General features: G+C 37.3%; 1 protein-coding gene across 2 annotated transcripts in view; it reads right to left on the reverse strand.

Annotated features, from left to right (window-relative positions):
• Positions 1–5414: 5414 nt before the first annotated feature.
• XRCC4 (X-ray repair cross complementing 4) overlaps positions 5415–21272 on the reverse strand; it is a 258352-nt gene continuing 242494 nt past the window's right edge. Inside the window, exon 9 of one of the 2 annotated variants that reach the window (XM_039241051.1) lies at positions 5415–5478. The gene's annotated coding sequence lies outside the window, so the exon portion shown is untranslated. Of the gene's footprint in view, positions 5479–13011; positions 13183–21272 lie in introns of those variants that run through there. The other variant, XM_039241050.1, reaches the window with a different exon arrangement.

The raw sequence follows: 21272 nt of genomic DNA on the forward strand, positions 1-21272 counted from the left end.
GGCACATCAGAACATGCAGTCAGATGGGTTCTCTCTTCACAAAACCTTCTGGAAGCTGCTTAGGGCCCTGCTGCCTTCCCCTTGCCTAATCAGACTCATATACACACATACACACATATGTAAGTATGTATTCTACATATTTATCTCTTTATCTTTATATATGCAAATATGTATTTAAATATCTATGCTCACTCTGTCTATTCACTTACTATTAGACAAGCATGGTTCTTTCTAATCTCTCAGAAACTATCCCAGCACGGCAGTTTTCACCCTAGACTTCACTCCTTTATCTGCAACTTCTTTCTCTGAAGGTAAGAACCCTGGCTCTCAACATCACAATGTACTTATTTATTTGTTCATCCTTAATAATTTACATGAGCTAAGGTTTGCAAAATGTCCCCTATAAGAAATAAATTGACCAACTAGGGTACAGTAGTAATGTACTTTATGCACTCATAAAAAAGAATGAGATGGTGCTACTGGAGACAACATCAATGAATTTAGAGGGTGTTATGCATAACACTGAAAAAGGCAAATACCATATGATTCCACTCAGAAGCAAATCAAAACAAACAAAACAAAAACAAAAACAAAAAAACACAGCAAAAAGCAGAATCAGACCTATAAATACAGAGTGCAGACCATTAGTTGCCAGAGGGGAGGGAAGTGGGACAGTGGGCAAAATGAGTGGAGGATAGTAGGAGATACAGGCTTCTAGTTATAGAATGAATAAGTCATGGCAATACAAGCCACAGCATAAGGAATATAGTCAATGATATTGCAATAGCAGTGTACGGGGACAGGTGGTAGCTATAACTGTGGTGAGCACAGCATAATGTATAAGCTTGTCAAATCATGATGTTATATACTTGAAACTAATGTAATATTGTGTGCCAACCTTATTCAACTAAAAAATAAAATGAAAAATGAAAAAAATAAAATAAAAACATGCTTTTCTTCATGAAGAAAACTAAATGAAACATGAGGACAAAGGTAAAACTCTGAATAAGATTAATGAATTCATTGTGCTCTAATAAAGATTGGCTCAGAGAGCTGGCCTATTTAGCCTTCCCCCACCCCCCCAAAGCCAGCTGACAATTCTATTGGCCAAATGATGACTGTTTTTACAGTATTGTCAAGAAGAAAGCTTTAAGTGCGAATGCAGTTTAAATGTTGGATGCAGAGAGCTGATCTTGTGCCTGAAACGTCTGTCTCTCTTCCTTTACTTAGTGACGTGTAATTAACACATTAATGATTTCAAGGGGAAAACCATGGTCAGTCATCTCTCTCTGCCCTGAGAAACAAAATTTGATGAACATTTTCCTCATTCAATGAAAGAATCTGATTGGAGATCCATTGAATATGCCACATAAAGTAGGAATTAGACTGGTCAGTGACAAGGATACAGTTTGTGACATCTAAAATTTCTATCAGAAACTTCAGTCTTTTAAAAAAGGAATCTGAAAATGTTGTCACTCTGGTCAGCAATTTGGCCAACTTTCTCTGCCACTGCTGTTGGTAACTGCCTAATGATGTGAATCCAGATACTTAAAATACTGTGACACCAAGATAAAAAATTATAGGCTGAAGCTGCATATAAGCTTCCCCTGTCCTATGTCCTTTACCAATACTGTTTACAACTCCGGTGGTATATATACTGTTAGTATCCACATTACTTAGATGAGGAGAATTAGGCCTGCAATTGCCTATGGTCATATACCTGGTAAGTGGGCATGAGCTGTGATTAAAGCAGATCTACTTGATTCCAGAATGGGTGGTACTCATGAACAATTTTCTATTTTGTTTTCAATCTTGGAATGCCATTTGGCAATCTTTTTAATAACTGTGTAGCCATCCACTACACATTCATAGTAGGCTTAACCAAACCTTTAACCAAGTTGCACTAAGGCTGTTGCCAGTTTTCTACCATTATGCAAAAAATTCAACAGTTAAATCCTTATAGGTACTTCTTTTCCAATTTGTGCAAATGTATTTGAAGGAAAAATTCCTATGTGCCATAAAGAAAAGACATAACTGACCAATTTTTAAATTTGTACATAATAAAAATATCTAATCTGTTGATATAATACTCAACATTATCATGAGAGGCTTAATTCTTCTAGAAAAAGTAAAACATAGTTTTTCTTTTCTTCATAGCTATAAGTCTATCAATGATCCTAGAGACCATAAAGTCAGCATGAAAACACAGTATATGCAGAGAGAGGTACATAGTTGTTAAAATGTGTATATTCTGGGCCAGGATGATGTGAATTTTAACTTAAGTACCATCATTTATTAGCTATGTAACCTTGAATGCATTACTGTCTTCTAGGCCACAGTTTCTCATGTGAGATAGTCTAATCACTATTTTCTATAGGACTATTTTGATCATTTTATAAGAAAATGCATGTGAAGCAATTAGTAGAATGCCTCACATAAAAAGTGGTCAACAAATATTCATTACCAATGTATCTATTAGTTCTGTACTTTTGTCTTTTGTGTGTGTGATACCATTTTTAGTATACAAATTTCCAGATGAGTTAATACATTATTGTTATTATCTTAATATATTATTATTTCATTAATTCACTCACTCAACGATATTTACTGACCACTTACTATGTACCAGGTACTGTTCTAGGTATTGGGAATACAGTGGGCCCACAGAAAAATGATTTATATTTAATAGACATCAAAGTTCTCTAGCAATCAATGTTTTAATGTATTTTAAAATAACATTAGTTAAAATAATATCCTATGAAGCATAATTTAGGACAATTATAACTCTAAAGATTTGGTGTTATTTTAAATTGATTTTGATACTTTTCTAAAAATGAAAAATGACACCACTGTTTATGGGTCAGCGACTAGTGGGAATTCTTTTTACAGCTGCCTGTGTCATTTATCTTGATCAGGCACTAAAGAAGCCATTTCTGGGTGATTTACAAGATCATTGCGTCTTTTATACCCAGGCTTCCGGATCACCAAAGAATACAGCTTAACCTTTATTTTCACCTATCCATGGAGAAAAATAATATATAACAAGGTCTCAAATTCTACATTTCAATTTGCCAGCTTTTAAAATACCAGTTGAACAAAAGTATCGGCTGGTAACAACTGCAGGAAGAGGAAACTTAAATGTGTATTTCACTAGTGATATACATTTTGAAAATTCACTAATTTAGTATTGAATAAAATAAGCTTTTCTTTTTAGTGTATTTCTAATCCTTCTGTAGGTCTATGTATTATTACGCATATACATCTACATGAATAAAAATGTATAAATACAGATGTGTATATATATATGTACATATATATATATATATATATATATATGTACATATATGTATATATTTTTAACACCACCAGCAGTGGCATTTGGTGGATAAGTAGCAGTCTTCTTATTGTTATTTAAGTCTATGTGTATGGTTTGGAAAAGTTAGTAAGGGATCAAAGTCTGCCCAGAATGATGTCATAACAAGGTAATATGGAATCTGATTATGTGAAAAGCTGGATATTTACACAAAGAGGTCAGAAACCAGCTGGCTACATATAAACTAAAGAAAAACCAACAAACATCTTAAGATAGTTCTTATTCTTGGTCTGCTACGAACCTGCAAGCTTAGCATAATGTTTTAAGACCCAGATATTCTAAGTCAGCACAAATCCACTCAAAAATTTTGTGTGGCTTGCTACTCAAATTATCCTGGAGGCCATGAGGAAAAGTGTTTATTTTCCCTTTGTATGATATTATTTAAAAATTGTAACACTGGTTTGTAAAACTGTAGTAACACTTTACCTCTATGATTTAGGAAAAACATCCTTACAGATTAAATAAAACAACTTGGGGCTATTTTTATCTGTATTTTACTTTTATTCCATAGATGGGAACATTCATTCCAAATTGGGTTTGGGGTAGAAATCCAATTGATTCATCTGAACTACTGCCAATCTTGGAAGAAACACTTATCTGAAAAGTTAGCTCTATGATTATTTGCCTTCATTTCTTCTTTCTTCCTTCCAATTTCCCTCCTTTCTTTCCCTCTATTCTTTCTCATTTACTTTTGTTTCCCACCCCTTCTCCTTTTTCGTGACTCTAAAATATTAACAACCAGTATCATAAAAGATTATGTAAGTCCATAAAAACTTGGGTCACTTATAATGTAAAAAACAGTACTAAATTATTAAACTATCTTATCTTCTACAAGTATTTTCATTCTCTTCAAAGGATTGAAAACATATTTTTAATTGAGGAATGATTAATTACAGAAAGGAAGGAGGAACTAGAAATGTGATATTTCAGGATTATTCCATAAAAAAAATGATGACAAACCAAAGCTCTCCATTCAGGCCTAATAACAAGAATAGAAACAGGCTAGGGCCACAATTCCAATATTAGATTAAAGATAAGATTTGGTAAATTCTTTGGTGGAAATGTAACTAACAGCTCTGATCATTCTATGATAACTTTAATAAGTTTTGTGTTTTTTAGACCCTTGATTGCCAGATTATTGCAATGCAATCCAACTTTTGTGAGGTAAAAAGCATGCAATATGGGTGTATGGAGCCATTCATATTAGAATAGTTAAATAACATGAAAGAATTCCCACACAAGCATAATTCATGGGTTTGCCATTCGCAATATACGTTAGCTTATAGATGGACTTTAATATCTAGTAGAATCTAAAAGCTTTACAGAGCCACAGAGATATTTTGACATGAACAGTGAAACTCCTTTTTTGAACATTTGGTTTTAATAATCTTAAAAATCTTATAGTTTAACTGTTTCTTTCACTTTTATAGATACTTCATTAGGCCAGTCTTTTCAATTAAAAGAAAAATGGTTAATGATGCCCTCTCAGGATAACATAGCATTAGCAAGGTACCATGGCCCACAGCGTCAAAAGTGCAAACACAAATAATCGTACAACAGTTGTGATATAATGACCCACATTTTTGTCACTATGACTCAGGATACCCAGACAGGATCAAGATAAAACAGTGGTAACACAAAGCTAAAATGTTAACATACACTTGAGCTGGGCAATTCTGTCCAGATCAATTAATTCCTACATGCCCCTTCCTCCTCTCATTTTCTCCAATGTCCACTCTGCTTTACCATTCCTTGAAGCTAAAGGAATTCATGAGACAAAATTTATTCCATGACGTTAACCAGTTTTTCTCTTCATGTGTAAAAGGGTTACTTAGCTTTTGATTCTTTTCCCCAAGACTAGAGAGAATACTCAGAAGTCCCAAAAGATCCAGACACTACAAAAAGATTTCCTACAGGGATGTGAAGCCCTAAATTTCTCAGGAGAATGTAATTGCTTCTTTGGCAAATGAGGGAGCGAAGTAAATTCACTCATAGTAAACTCCAATGGAAGTTTTGTTTTATATTGTTTAAAGTGGAAAGAGCTTCTTCTTTTTCCTCCTTATATATAACAATATTTTGTGCTTACTCTGAAAACAGCAAAGAATCTAGAAAGAGAAAAGGTCGCAATTGTAGCTTAGCAAGCCATACAACCACTTTGTTGCATACTGTACTGCAGTTTTTACTATGCATTCAAATAGATAGAGAGTTGTTTAACAAAATACATTTAAAAATTATGGGGAAATATTTTTGTAAAAAACACATAAAATTTACCATCTTAAGTGTACAGTTCAGCAGTGTTCAGTTTATTCACACTGTTCTCAAACCAATCTTTAGCACTTTTTCACCTTCTAGAACTGAAACACTAAATCCATTAAACAACAGCTCTCCCCTCAGCCCCTGGTAATTACCATATGAGTTTAAATATTTTAGATACCTTATATAAGTGAATCGTGCAATCTTCGTCTCTTTCTGAACAGCTCACTTCACTTACCATAATGTCTCCAAGATTCATCCATGTCATTGCATGGGACAGTTTCTTTACCTTTTAAGGCTGAATAATATTCAATTGTCTGCATACACCACATTCTGTTCATCTGTTCATCCACCAGTGGACATTTGGGTTGCTTCTGTCTTGGCTATTGTGAGTAATGCTGTGAAAAACATGGCTGTGCAGGTACTGCATTTTTAAGTGAGCATTTATATTGTTTATAATTCTCAAAATTATGAATAAATATTTGTGTAATAGATCAACTATTTGCTTAACAAAAGTTCCTACAAGTAGAATTTCTGAGTCAAAGGCTATATGCCTAAAAAGAAACCTAGATTTCAAGTAACACATGTGCAAGATACAAATCAAATATTAGAACATTTCTTATTCAAATGAGTTTATTCTTTTCTTTTTATTTGAGTATCGTTGAGACACAGTGTTACATTAGTTTCAAGTGTACAAGGTAGTGATTCAGACAAGTTTATATATTCTGCTCTGCTCATAATATGTGTAGCTACCATCTGTCCCATTACATCACTAGTACAATATCATTGACTGTATTCCTTATGCTGTGCTTGTACTCCCATGACTTACTCATCTCATAACTGGAAGACTGTATCTCCCTCTCTCCTGCACTCCTTTTGCCCAACCCCCGCCCCTCCCCCCTCTGGCAGCCATCAGTTTGTTCTCTGTATTTATAGGTCTGGTTCTGCTTTTTGTTTGTTTATTCATTTAAAACAACAGTCTTCTTTCCCATGCTTCCTCCTTCTCAGCCCAATGCCTCAATAGGTCCAGAAGCAACATTTAAAAATATTTTGTCTTCACTCTCTTCATCACTTATCATAGTTATTCCAGATCACTGGTTCTCAACCATGACTACGTATTGGAACTACCTCAGAAGCTGTTAATAAAAAAATACTGATTTTGGTATGCCATCCCTTTCAAAGCATCATCTCTTAAAGTGGGGGCCTTTGCCTCTTCTAAATGATGTATTTTTAAAAGTTCTGCAGGTGATTCTAAAACACACGGCCAAAGTTGAGAACTGTCATTTTAGAGGAGCGCTATTCAAGTTTAAAGTGCAGATGAAACACTGATGGATCTTCTTAAGATGCAGAGCCCATTTCAGGAGTTCTGCAGTTGCGGGGTGTGGGGCAGGGCTGAGACTGCGCTTTTCTAACAGGTGACATTAATGCCTCATTTTGGGGTATGAAGGATCTAGATAATACATGTATTCTTCCATCTAACTACTTTAAACAATATGTAGCGGCTCCTCAAGATGAAGACTGGGATTTGCTTATTTTCATGATCCCCCCCCACCTGAATATTTATTATATTACTTTTAGTTTTACTATTGGTTACTTTTAGGTTATAAGACTACATTTTTATTTCTTTTTCCAATTATGACACTATTTCTTGATCTTGACCACCCCTTAAAGTTGAGAAAGTCATCCATTTTTTTTCCATATTTCCTTCCAGAAAATTTTTGTGCCATCTTTTGTTAGTTTTCCTTTGACATGTAATCCAAGTAGTCAATATTTCTGTTCTCTGCTGCAAATACAAATGAACCTTTCCTGTTATGTCATTGGGTTGTCTCTTAAAAAGAAAACCAACAAACTGATTTGCCAGTATTATTCTTTAATCCAAAAACAGATGTACACCATGCCAATTGATACACCAGGCTTCCAGTGCCTTTTCCATGGGCCCTTGTACAGAAATCTAAACCACCCAAAGGATTTTCTTTCTAGAATGAAGGTCTATGGATTCCTTAAAATTAAGGCATTTAGTTTTTGTCACATTTTGATTAAGATTTTGTAGTATAATCTTTCCCTTGGTATTTCTATTATTTCCTACTCCCATTCCCTTTGCTATTTGCCCTTTAATTTTTCTATACTCTAAGCCATATTAGCTATTCCATAAGGCAAACACTGTCTCTGATTTCTCCCCTTGGGGCGTGCTGTCTCATTCTCCTCAGGACTGGTGGCTCTGAGGCCTGTGTCAATCTGGAACATCCCTTTATTCCTTTCCTGGGTCAGGACTACTGTTCCTACCATCCTTAGTTACTGATCTTCTCTGCTGAGGACACTCAAGTAGCTTCATAAGAGATGACACATAGGTGATAAATGTACTAACTTCTTGTATTTTTGAAATGATATATATAGAAAATTCTGGGTAAAAAGTTTTACTTCAGAACTTTAAAGGTATCAGTGTGAGTCTCTCTCCTTTGTGAATAGTGGCTTTTTTCCTGCCTGGAGGCTTGTAAGGTTTTCTTTCTAATTATATTGTTCTGATACTTCCACACAATGTGCCCATGTGGGGGTCTGTTTCCATTCATTGGGCTGGACACTTGGTGAGCCATTGTAAACCAGAGTCTTACCCTTCTTTAGCTCTAGCACATATCTTTTTACTATCTGGTTGAACCATCTAAACACTTCTTTGCCTCCTTCTCTCTTTCTGAGGTTTTTACTAATTGAATATAGGCCGTCTGAGTTCATTCTTCATATTTTCCATCTTTTACTCTTTGATTAATGTTTTGAGAGATTTGATTTTACTTTTTTCTAGTACTTCTACTAATTTCTTTATTTTGACAATCATATTTTAAATCTCTAAGACTGCTTTCTCATTCTCTCATTCTCCTATTTCTTATTTTATAGATGTAGTATTTTCTTGAATCTTTTTGAGAGTATTTCTAAGGATGATTTTTTTTTTCTTCCCTAAATCATTTCAGCTTCCTCCAAGATTGTTTTTCTGTTGTTTGTTTGTTTTTTAGAATTTGGTACTTTTCTTTTTATACTGCTAGTTTTCCTCATATTTTAGTGGCTTCTCCCTGTTATTAAGAAAACAGGCCTGGGTAGGTGCAATTGGTGGAACAGATGTTCTGCTTTTGTGATGGCATAAGACTGTTCTCCTAGCAGACCTGTCCCCTTCTTCTGAAATTGCTTCCTGGGTTGGGCCAGGCAGTGTTGGCCAGTAAACTTTGAGGATCAATGGGAGTGGGAACTTGCTGCCAGACTGAGTGCCTGCACAATGCCCAAATGATAATGGCTTCCTTCTGAGGTATCAACAAATGGAGAAATGTTATCTTTTCCCAGTATGCCCAATTACTTTAGAAAGGAGTCATCACATATTTTGACTGGGAGTATAATGCCAACTTCCTGCTTACTGTGTTTATATATGTTGAAGAATTCTGGATCTTTGAGCAATCTCTCTCTGTTTAGTTCCATCTTTCACTCTCCTCTCTGTTGTATCTGCTGACTCTATACCCAAGGCATGTCAAGGGTTCCACAGGGCAGTTAGCTTTCTTCCTTTATAGAGCTATCAAAGTGTATTCTAGGCTGACAATTGCTCTGCCCTTCTCCTCTATCTAATGGCTCCCATCTACTTTTTGTATTCCAGGAATTTATTAAGTAGCTCAACCTTTAGTGACATACACACTTCCCATTCTCTCTTGGCTGTTGTGCCAGGCAGTTGCTTTTTTTGCTTTCAGTCATTATTCAATGTTTCCCTGCTCTGTTCTCCATCACAGAGCAGTGACCAGCCTCTGTAAATGACATTTCCATGCCAACTGGCTTCCATGGAGGTTCAGCACATGGGAAGCACCGGTAGAATACTGAAGAGAGAAAAAGGAAGGAGACAATATACCTCTCCCTTCTCTTTCTGCTCTTGGCAGCCTCTCTAAGTGTCACATTTCTTCTTTCTTGTCCAACACCTCCTGACTCCAAGTAGCCCCTTTCTCATGGTTCCAGCTCCCACCATGAAGGCATGGTGCCTTGGGCTCTAGCAACACTAATTTTTTCTTTGGTCCCTCCAGCCTGGTAGAGGCAGTAGCCCCTGATGTTGCAAATTCATCTGGCTTTTTAGATGCTCCTATACTTTCATAAATAGGTGCCTATTTTGAGCTCTCTCTATTGAACTGATGGGTTGAATTTTCCTTACTGAACTTGAGAGATACAGGTATAAGGGAGATTCTATTCTACATTTCTATATTTTTAATTCAGTAAGTAAGGTCTTAGAAGAAATGAACGGCCAGTGCATGTGCTCAGTCTGCCATCTTGAATTGGAAAATATATATATTTTGAGGCTTCTGAGACATATTGCCAAATTGCCTACTAGAATGTTTCTATCAAATTACATTCCAACTAACAGTGTTACAGTATCCATATCCCATCACCCTCAAAACACAAGGGATTGATACTTCTTTAAATCACTGCATCTAATCTGTGTATGGGGATCTAATGAAAACTTCAAGTTTTCCTGGCTTAGAACACTTCATATTTGTGTTGTTCTAACAGCTGGAAATGATCTATGAGGAGATAGAGCCAATAGCGCTCGCCTAACATTTGATTCAAGATGGTTAGCCAAGTTACTAAGGAGCCCAGAATCCTAACAGTATGAAAATGACCCAAAAAGCAGCTTTTCCAGTGTCTGCTTCTGATATCTAAAAGGGAGGAATTATTCAGGTTCTCTAGAAAAGTAAATTCCCCAAAATAAATAAAGTCATTACTGAGATCCAAATTATTAAAGCATGACTCAAAGACGAGAGTGTCTCACAAAAGACTGAGTCAAAACCAACTCCTAAGAGCCCATGCTTCCTAGTTTAGAAATTCACTGGGAAAGTTGATGCCCATCTCCACAACGATCTCACACAGATTTCCAACTAGATAACTAAACACAGAATAAGGGTATTGGAAATAAGGAATCTCCGATTTCGCCTTATGGGGTAGTGTCATAATTGTAGCCCTCACCAAAATCAGGCAGAAATGTCAATCTGGAGTCTTGCTTAGCCACATCTGGCCATGACTCAGTCCATTTTATGGTGGTTTTGCCCAATACTTACTTTCCCTGAAATACTGCTTTTGATATTCATCACCTTATCAATTGCTAGTGTCATTTCACCCACTCAAGACCTCCTCTGTGGCTTCCATTTGCATAGAGAGAATATGCAGATAGGCTTTTTCACCAACTAATTGACTGCACTCTAAAGCACATAATTTAGACTCTCTGGCCTCAGTTTTTTATCTATCCAATGAAGCTAAATGATCCTGGAACTTCCATCCAGCTCTGAGCAGGAGCTATGATGATTGGGAATTAGGTTCTTTGGTAAAACCATTTAGCTAGGGCTGTTAAAGCCACAAACAGCCTCAAATCTGGCCATTTGATCTTGTCTTCCAGAAAGGTTATTTTATTTTTTTATGTGTTTAAAGAATGATTTTAAAGTACTTAAAATGCACTACAATTTATTTCTATACTGTTCTCGCATTTCTCTTCTTCTCCTTTTCCTTCTTGTTTTAGTACTCCAGGAGCCTTAAAAAATGGAAGTGCCTCAATCTCTTTTGACATCTGAGAGGGCCAGGCCCTATTATTGAGTGAGTCTATTCTCATCTCTCTCACTCTCCCTATGGTCCATGAACAGGTTTTTGTGGGATAGAGAAGAGCTTTGGTTTTATGAAGTGATGAACTGGTATTCTGACTAAACCCTAATGTTTTGGTGACTGTTGGGGTGGAACCCAATAATTCTGCCAAGCTGGGATCAGCACCAGTGCTACTTCCCCCTTAGTGGAGATGCAGCTCAAAATCATGGTTAAAGAGAAATGAAGGAAATCCAGTATGAAAGTGGACTTCAATTATAATAACCACCCAAAGGTTTTCCCTTCCTTCCTTCCTTCCTTCCTTCCTTCCTTCCTTCCTTCCTTCCTTCCTTCCTTCCTTCTTTCTTTCAAAGCTTCAAAGAAAGAAAAATGGAAAACCTCATCACACACATTAACACACCACTTGTAATCTGCCTACTGGTTATCTTTGTTGAAAACTATTTCTAATGAGATGGATACAAAGCTAAAATGGTCAAGAGATTGGGCCAATTCAGACACAAAAAATGTCCCTAAGATTTCTTTTCCATCTTCGATACACATCGGTTCTTATCAGTCTTCTCAGCCATAACTTGTTCTTTTGATCCCTCAGAATCAAGGTAAGGTTCAAAAACTATTTTACAAAAAATCATATATCTCTACAATCTCAAAAGTTGTCAAATACACTGAATACACATTTTACTTCATACCTGAGGAATTTAAATTTAATCTAGTTAGTTCCTTATTAAAGATGGAACATCACAGAATTTAGAAGGACTAAAACCATTCCGTGCATGTTGTGCTTTTATTTATGCAAAGGTTAAGTTTTGGAAGTCAATTTGCTTTTCAGTTCATGAGAGTCTGCATAGAGGAAATGACTAGCAGGAGTCAACAATAATATATGGCACAGGGCGCCAGAAAACTGAGTCCCTTTTGCTCTGTGTTAACTACTTGGGTCAAGTACACAAACTAACTTGTCTACACAAGATATCTCTTAGCATTCCTTACTGCTCAGCAAAACCTGTTATAACTGAACCCAAATCTTTAGTAATGGTGGAAGAATAGATAACAGTATTATCTTTATATATCCAAGACTAAATTTACTATCTATTCTCAGCCCAAGTAAACACATGAATATGACTTCTCTATATTGCAGGTAATGTTAAAAAAGAGTATGTTTTATGGGTAACAAATGGCATCTCTGTTTTATAAAAATGATTTTTCTGGAAAGCAAGGACTATTTTTCCAGTCTTCTGTAAATACCTGGAAAATTAGAGTCTCAAAGCAAAAACAAAACTAAAAAACTAGAAAACACAAAATACAAACAAAAGCAAATAAAAAACTGAAAAATTTCCCATTAAATGATACCCACCAACAGGGAGATGCGAAGAACAAGTCTACATTTTTTTTTTTTTTTACAAGTATATCAAGGTTCATGATTAAAATAAGCCCCTAACCAGGGAAAGGTCTAGTCTTTAGAACAAGGAAGGGATTTTTATTTGGCTGTCACCTTTGACACTATTGGGGCACATATGAAGTTTAGTAATGTAAGAAACCCTTCCGGAAAGCACTTTTACACTGTGGATTAAGCTGTGGCTATTGCCTCTGTACAGTATCTGCCTTATCTGGTGCTTAGACAAGAAGTATATGTGAGCTGGTCTCACTTGTGAGGAAGCTGACTTCCAAAGAGAGGTTAAGTGGCTGGCTTGAGAGAAGAGAGCTGGGCAGTGGGAGATCCAAGACTGGAACGTCAAAGTTAGTGACTCCAGCCCACTTTATCCCGCTGTGACGCTATCTCCACTGGCTGAAAAAAAAAAAAGTGTCGCTGGAATTATCTATCAATGGAACAGACATTTGTGCTATTTGCAGTCATTTGGGGAAATGCTTCTGGTTAACAGTAAGAAACGTTTGCTTCTACTGTTTCCGAGGTCATCATGAATGGGGTAGGTATGGGATTAATTCTTTTTGGCAGCCATGTCCTGGAGGGAAAGGGAGAGCCAGAATTATCTCACAGACAAATAGAAAGGAACAACAAGTTTTACACCCACTGGCTTTAAAACGACAGCCAGTTCCCCTTGTGACGCCTGCCTCAAGCTGAGTAATGCACTTGAGAGCTGTTTTGCCAGCCTCTCAGAGTGTAATCTTTAACCCCTTTTATTAATGGATCCCGTGACACTGTGCATTGGAAAAATGATATACTGTCGGGTTAAAAACACCCAAATTTATTCTTTTCACACTCTTATTTTTCACATTCAAAGATGTTGAAGCTAATCCTGTTGGTAATTACATATGATAGTATATGGTGGAAAGTGTCAAGTCAAAATTCTGTAACTTGCATATGCCTACCCACTACTGTATGGCCATAATATTAATCTCTTATTCAGAAGTTGGGCAATGACTAGCTTTTCTGCCTTGATAAAATACTTACTGCACACAGGTTATTATTCTGTTTCCCAATAATCTATTTGCTTTGTAATGAGGCAGGACCTCCCAAACTCCGTTTTTAAGTAACTCACATGGTTTTGGCTGTACTATGAACTCGATATCCTATGTAATATTTTTCTTTAGACTGACTCACTCTAATATTTTACAAGATTATATCCCTACTGTAGATGGATAAAGAATATACTATTTGCCTTAAAGAGATGGAAGCTACAAAATATATATACAATGAATACAAAAAAAATCTTTTAAACCTTCTATAAACATTGCTACCTTGTGCTCTGAATGTGAGACCTAGACAGTCTCTCTGTTTGTTCAAACATAAATGAAAAATGGAGGGAGGGTGGGGATCCTGTATGAAGTATTAAATATACCCCAACACTACATTAGGGTTTCCTCTTTTGTGTGATCAGAGGGAATGAAAGAAAACTGATAAATAAATGAACTTTTCATTACAGGAATTAGAGAATGATGTTGGGCCATTGTGCCACCTTGTGTGCTGTCTCACTTTGAAAAATATTTCAGTGAAGAGTTTTTGTAAAACAAGGCTAAATTTGAAAGAGCATTTCTATTGCTCACTTAGACTCTAGTGAAAAAAAGAACTGAGACAAGGGTGTGAGTTGCTTTTCCTCCACAGTTAATTCCATTCAACATAAAATAGGAATTATGTGCTTAGATATGTCAGTTTATTATCTTCTTGGTGAGAAGAGACAAATCCATTGGAAACAAAAAATTACCAAACAAATCAACACTCGTAAGGGTGCATGTTATGTATCCAGGCACATAAGAGCACACGAGGAGCTTGTGGGTTCCTCTGCATGAATAAAGCACAAAATAACACTCCTTATAGGAAGACAAATTAGAAATAGCCACAAGGGGATGGAAGCAGCCCAGGGGAGCTCAAAGCACGTCAAGCAGAAAGCAAGAAGAAGAAAACTGGGATTTCTGGTCTCTCTCCCCCACCACCCCAGGAGCACTATCAAGTGTTGTGGGAAAGGAAGGAGAGAAACCACACTCAGACTCCTATGGAATTGAACCTTAGATGCTCTTTCTTTTCTTTCTTGAGAAAGAGAGGGTGAGTAAGCAGTGGAGGGGCAGAGAGACAGAGAGAGACAGAAAGAGAAACAGAAAGAGACAGAGAAAAGGAGAAGCAGATGGGCACCCTGTCAGTCCAGAGCCTGACACGGGGTTTGATCCCTTGACCCTGGGATCATGACCTGACCTGAAAACAAGAGTCAGATGCTTAACCCACTGAGCCACCCAAGCGTCCCTTAGATGCCCTATTTCATTTTCCAAGATCTGATGGTGCTTGTTGTGTGGAGTATGGACTAAGGAGGGGCATTAGCACAAAGGCATCCTGTAGAAACAAAGAGTGAATAAAACAAGTTTGTTTGTTGAAACATTTGGCAAGTGTCTAAAAGAACAGATTTTTGTAATGCAAATAATTAGTGAAACATTAAAGAAAATGTTTTGCCTCGTTTAAATCACCACCCAGTGGCTTTATACATGTTTTCTAGCAAATAACAATGGCAATAGTCCAATCTTTTTTGAGTATAAGGACTGTATCATGCTAGCTACTATTCTTTCAATGTCTATAGATTGAGAAAATACATAATGATCAAAGCCTTCTATTAATTCAGTAAAGCAAGTAACTGAATTTATATTTTATTCATCACCTCATCTACAGACATTTAAAAAATAGTACTGTGTGTGTGTGTGTCTGACATATTATTTATTTAGTCTACCCATACTGAATGTGCATATGGATTTACAGACCCCTCACAATAAATTCTGCTACCCCCGGGGGTCCAAGACCTAGTGGTTGAGAACTGTGCAGTAGGACAGGCTTATGATTGATGACAGTGAGGAGGACCTGCGGCACATCTGCGGGTCCTCCATTGCTTTTATCATCATGACCCTCACACTTTCTTCCTGAAACTCTGCACGCCTCTTTGTTTACTGAAGATATTTTCTGTATAAACTTCCACAGATTAGTTATGATTTTCCATAGTGGAAACATTTTTTTTCATTCTAAAAAATAAATCTGTGCTTTAACTGGAGACCGGCACAACTGGGAGAAAAGTCATTTTAAATTTAAGATGCACCAGGTCTTCTGCTGCATTTAATAATATGTTAGTCCTGATGGTAGGTAGTGAATACACGGTTATTTGCTGTGCGACTCCTCATACCCTTGTGACATCTGTATTGCAAAATAAACATAACTGTATCTCAGTTATAGCTCTTTTCCTTTATGTGGTTATCACAACAAGCCAACAGAAGCTACCAATAAAGTTATTACTTGCTGCACAAAGCAGTGAAGTCACACTGTAAACAAACTTCTTGAGTGTTTTCTGGAATTTCAACTCCTTTGTACTAGCACATTTTATCTGAACTTGTGATTCAAAAAGTGCTCATTAGCTTTTGCCCAAATGTGCATTCCTTCTTTTTGGTTTCCTTTTGTGTGACCCTAAGGACAGTTCTGACTTTCTTACAAGCAGCGTCTTTAATCATTCATGTAATATGTCACTGCTAGCCATCCCCTCTTTCTTCTAGAGCAGTGTCTTCCTCTTACCACCATACATTCATTCAGGAAGACCTACTTTGGGTACAAAGAATTGAACAGAAAAAGATTGGGTGCTTGTCTTTATGAATGCCTGTGACAGAGACAGAGAAGTAAACATACACTTAACAAGGGCCATGTGTACTAAATATGCTGAATGCTGTATGGTGGGGGAAATATGGCGTGAACAAAAGATCTATGAAGAATGTCTAATCAGGATTTGGATGGTCAGGAAAAGCTTTTAGAGGAAGTGACATTCAATCCAAGACTTAAAAGATGGATAGGAATTAGTCAAAGAATGGAGAAAGCATAGTGAGAAAGGGTATTCAGGACAAAGGGAAGAGAATATTCAAGGGGTTGGAAGTGAAGACAGAGCATGGGAAGATGTAGTGATTCAGTACCTATACGTATAGGGTTTTTTGTTTGTTTTTTTCCTGGAGGGGAGGGAAAAGTAACAAAAGACAGAATGATAAAAGTGTCACTGAAATAAGGAGGCATCATACCAAACAGGCCTTATAAGACAGTTTAAGAATACTGGACATTTTTATTGAAGGCAGTAGGGAGCAATTAAGGAACATGGAGCTGGAACACGAACTGAACTGAATTGAACTGAACCAGGAGAAAGGACTGAGAAGGGGCAGGATTAAAGGGCAAGACTCCTTAGCAATCTGTGACACTGATCTAGGCAACAGTAGCAGTTCTGTTCGTGGCAGTAGTGTTAGTGACGGTAGAGAATATTGGACACTATATAGGAAGAAGTAACAAAATTTGGTGACTGGATGGAAGCTAGGATGGAAAAAAATGTCTGTGCAGGAGATGGAAAAGTCAGTGATACCAATCATGATAAGGTTGGTGCCTTCCACCAATTTGGAAAGCACCCAAATGGGAACGAGATGTGGCTAAAGGTAGAAGGGAGATTATGAGTTCAGTTGGAGCTTGTTGACACTTCAAAAGCAGAGACACACTTGGAAGGCAGTGGGGACTCTGAAAGGGACTGGCCCTCCTCTCTCTCCAGAGATAAGGAATAAGGGAATTATGATGATTTCCCTGTTCACGAGAGCTTTCTCAGGGAGCATGTCTGAGTGACCCATAACGCAAGACGTGGAGCATGGGAGTGCCGTGCTTCTAGCATGGCATCTACCTTCCACCTAAGCAGGAGGGCACTTCCCACTACAGACAGACAAAAGCCACAGCTCCAGATCCACCACTTTGAAAACTGAGGTATCAGGGAATCTATAACAAGAATCAGACATGTAGTGACAAAGGACACATGACCTCACTGTCAAGTTCTTGGTAATATCCTTTAGAAGGCCTTAGTGGTCATAGAGGGGAAATTTAGGGGAAGCAGAAGTAGCCCTGAAATAACTAACTAAAAACTGAGTTGGGGGCTCCTGTCTCTTCTCAGGATCCTGACAAGGTTTTGGCAATATATCCAGGTTTGGGATCAACAAATCAGGCCAAGTTGGAATGAGTATAGACAGATGAAACATAAGGGAAAAAATATATTATTATTATTATTTTTTTTAATCTCAGCTTTGTTGGCTCATGTGTTTTATTTTGTATTTTAATGGTGCATATCATTTTCAGTAGAGGTCTTGTTTCTTGCATGATCATTGCTTTTGCAATCCTATCTGGAGTAATATGTAAAAAGGATGTATATACAAAATGAAGAAGTGTATTTCAGTCCCTTCTAAGAAATCATTTAAATTGTTAGATGTATGTTAAATGCCAATACCTTTCTAATACTCTTAGCTGAAATATCGTGCCTTTCTATGCTATTAGCAGTACAAAAATGAAAGAATTCAAATATTGTGGTCCAAGAGAACCATTTTTCTGTTTCCATAAAAACATGAGTTTTCCAGGTTATATTCCCATTATTTATCTATCATGTCTCTATGCGAATACTGTATATACCATTACAACCTGCCTCATTAAAAGGCTATTAGTATACTATTCATAACAGTGTATTTTGCTTTAGGAGGTTGGCTGGGAATTCCCCCAAAATAATATATAGTATATGTTAAAGGCTGACATGTCTTCCACAAATGAGTAAATTTCTTCTAAGATTAGAACTATGGCAGGAGTGACATAGATGAGAGCTTGGCGGTGACCTGAATTTCTGTAAGCAGAGCACAGTCAACTTCCCAACAGTGTGGTGCACGAGGGTGACCAACTCCCTTCTGCTGTATTAGTCATCATTAGCCATGCTAGGGAGTGGTTTAACTCAACTTACAAAAAAGCAATTGTTCTGCTACCCTCAGGGGAATGTTCGTTCATGGACACCAGCTCTATTGTATCCGGCATTATACTGCACCCATCTGTCCTCTCTAATGGTTCTGGCTAAACTGGAAGTGGCAGCAGACTAACACTAACCATCCTGCACTTTTAACGCATCTCTTCTTGGGCACCAGGCACTGTGCTAAGTGCCGCTTTACATGATCTCATTTAATCTTCAGAACCACCTGTGATGAGATTATTGGCTGCACATTAGAAATGACAAAACTGAAGTGCAGGGGGAGGAAGAGCTCACTGAAAGAAGGAATCAGAGCCATGTTTTAAGAACAGTTTGACCTTTCAGCATTGGCTCTGCTGTCTTTGTGCATCTGAACCAACTCAATACTGGACACGGAATCCAGAATTGCCTGCTTTGTATACTCTAGTGACTGAGTAAAAGAAAAGCCTCACTGATTGGCTAAAAAAAAAAAAACAAAAAACCAAACCCTTATGTCAATAATTCTGAGTTAGATGAATGAAGGCCTGTCAAGTAGAACATATAACAAGACAAAGGGTAGCCAGTCCAAGTTAACTGTCCTCTATCTATGGCATCAATTTATTATCTACTTTGTCATGCAGCAATGTCCCAGAACAAGAGACCTGGGCAGGTGTATTTTCTTAGTGGAAAGGCTGGAAACAGAACAGTGGGGACCCAGTGAGGGGATTATGAGAGATCAAGTGGGAAATATGGAGAGAGAACAATTTTTCCCTCATAGACTAGTTCCATGTAGCAGAAATTTAAAGAGATAGATAAAGAGAGAGAGAGAGAGGAAGAGAGAAAGAGAGAGAGAGAGAGGAAGAGAGACAAAAGAGAGATCGATCTTGTTCATTGCATATTTAAAGGGAAATTAATCAGATTTAACTTATTATAGACCACTCTAAGAAATCACATGCAGAGTCTCTACAATTTTTCCTAATGACAGTTAGAAAAATATCACTATTTTCATTCTAGAGACAGCTATCATTTCACAATTCAGAGATGATGTGAGAATTTATTATATGGCATGAAAACCAATGATTTTGATTTTGGAATCAAAGCATTATTATTACTTAATAGATAAAGGAAGCCTAGCTTATATAGGAGGAATCTGTATTAACTCAAACATTCAACCCATCATATGCAAGAGCTTTCCTGCATTGGACGCCCTTTAAAAGTTTTTGGACACCAAAAAGTAAAAGTGAGGAATGTACCATTTTGATGCAGCCTTTTTAATCTGGGGAAAACAACCCAATATGCCTTTGAGTTCTGAATAATAAAGAAAGTAAATATCTCTATTCTTGAGTCCAAAGCAACAACCTGGATTCAGACCCTTTAAGCCCAGAGGATGTGTCTTCCATTTAGTCACATAAATCAGATATGTTTTAATAGAGTTCTCTTTCTCTGCAGAGAGTTTTTGGGGTGGAGGAGAGCAACGTCTAGGGCAGAAAACTTTTTTTTTTTAGTCTTTATATGGGTTTATGCTTTACAATAGCATATTATTGTTTATTGTTAAGAAGACCCTCTCCGAGCATACAGGTCAATGGTGTGTGTGTGTGTGTGTGTGTGTGTGTGTGTGTGTATGTACGTGCAATAAATACACGTATTCATGAGATTGTTCCTGTATGTCAATATCTTACTATCAGGGAATCTGAAGACTAAGAAAATTTGGGTATGTATGAACTTACTATTTTATAAAAGGTTCTTGATTGGGCTTGGTGCAGCTTAGAATGGCTGCAGATGTCCATACTTAGTATAATGAATGGTTCAACAGTTCTAGTTTGGGAGAAAATTACTGATATTGAACCATTTTTCTGCTTAAGGATACAGGTTCAAACTGACCCAGAGACAAGGTGTGTGGCTTCCCTGGGAGAATTTACTAAATTCTTCTCGAAAGAGACAGAGATTCTGGGATACCCAGTGGCCCAGGAGGCAGAATTTAGGATAAGGAGAGGAGGGCCTTTTTCCTTTAAACTCATGAGTAGGCTTGGAGGGGAGACATGGTAGAGGAGAATCCCACTGAAGGGGGTGCATATGTGTATGCTAGATGGTACATGTAGATAAACTGGTACTTGTAACATGGGCATGTTACTGGTGACTCCTTATGGGTCTAGCTACAGTAAATTAACTTAGTGTGGTAGACTTTCATTGTATTATTACCAAATTTTCATGTTTTCAAGTGATCAGTGTGAACAAAATGATGACTGCAGAATGACCACAATGCTTAGGAATATGGAGGTCACTGGAGAGTGTGATAAGGTTTTATTTAAAGTAAATAAGCTTGGTCTCCTGTGCTGTAGAGAACCAAAGAAGACTTGCTGCCCCACTTTGGGAAGCAGTACAGTGGAGCAGCAGCAGCTTAAGGAAACCTATTCCAGGAAGATAAAGGAGAGAGCACTGGCCCACAAAAGGAGCAGTGGCCTAAGCTGTAAGACAGATGGTTGGGTGAAATGATAAACAAAGGGCAGGGCCCATGTGTAGAGGGAAAAACTCAACAGTCACACAGGATGGATGAAGGCTCAGGTCTCTGTTTGGATAAGTAAGGTTAATAAAAACATGGGAGAGTAAATATCACTTCATAATAATGATTTCTTTTCCTCTGAATATATACCCAGAAGTGTGTTGGCTGGATCATATGGTAATCCAATTTATAATTTTCTGAGGAATCTCCACATTGTTTTCCATAATGGCTAACCCAATGGACCTTCTCACCAACAGTGCACAAAGGTTTCCTTTTCTCCAAATCCACACCAATACCTGTTACCTTTTGACTTTTTGATGACAGCCATTCTAAGAGGTATGAGGCAACATCTCAT

Source organism: Hyaena hyaena, unplaced genomic scaffold (genome assembly GCF_003009895.1).
Source record: "Hyaena hyaena isolate Hyena2069 unplaced genomic scaffold, ASM300989v1 scaffold_188, whole genome shotgun sequence".
Lineage (NCBI taxonomy): Eukaryota > Metazoa > Chordata > Mammalia > Carnivora > Hyaenidae > Hyaena > Hyaena hyaena.